The sequence below is a fragment of the Rhagoletis zephyria genome, unplaced genomic scaffold, assembly GCF_001687245.7.
Source record: "Rhagoletis zephyria isolate East Lansing unplaced genomic scaffold, Rhagoletis_zephyria_1.1 Rzeph_scaffold_00348, whole genome shotgun sequence".
Taxonomy (NCBI): Eukaryota; Metazoa; Arthropoda; class Insecta; order Diptera; family Tephritidae; genus Rhagoletis; species Rhagoletis zephyria.
Window position 1 is genome coordinate 201,896 of NW_016157432.1, and position 935 is coordinate 202,830.

Genomic DNA, 935 nt, shown 5'->3' on the forward strand with positions numbered 1-935 from the left:
ATGCAGATGTATTCAAAAGCAGTAATCTGTCAAAAGTAAAATTTGCAGATGTTCATGAAAGGTATGAAGCCTTCGGCATAGCCGAAGACAGCGCTGCTCTTACTTGTTATTAATATAAAGCACACGCACATGTGTGTGCTTTGCGTAGAGAAACTTATACACTTCGATTTCTATCTCAAATCTTAAAATAATTTTTTAATATGTTTTCTGTCATATAAAAAACAAACAACACCTCACTTGTTATTGAATTGTCTTTCAAAAAATAACGTTTAATAAACAAATTCTTTTAAAAATATATTATGTGCATGTGCATGGGCTGAAATTTGTACAAAAATCGGCTCACACACATGTGCATGTGCTTAATAACAAACAGCACACACTTTTCTGTGAGCAGAGTTTGTTTTCCACTTATGCACGCACATGTGTATGAGCAGTGAGTACAAGTTGAATGTGTTTCAGGCGTGTGTGTGAGCAGAGCATGTGTGTGCAAATACGAACCCTGGTTGGAAATGATCATTCTCAGTCCTCATTCTCAGTTTTATCCAAATAGCAAACTGCGCAGACATCCCAGGATTTCAGGCCGAGGTGTTGATATCCTCTGCATATGTCAGGAGCACCGCGCCTTTTCTATATGGTGTCACGTTCACTGCTAGTTCACGTTCTATCCTTTTTCAATGTTAGCGACTGGTATTTTTAACATGGCGATGTCCTACGAGATGTCAATTGTCAGGCTATGCATCAGCATCTACTAGTAGCATCATACCTGTTGATGAGATCGTGTGCCAGTGAAAAGCATAAGTATGCCATTTTGCTCGCGGACAGGGTTCGGAAATATTCACGCGAATGTTAGGTAGAATAAATATTATCAAAAAAAAAAGTTTTTGATATACAACGTTTTTATAAATGGACTAAAATGTGGATAATACTTCTCAGTC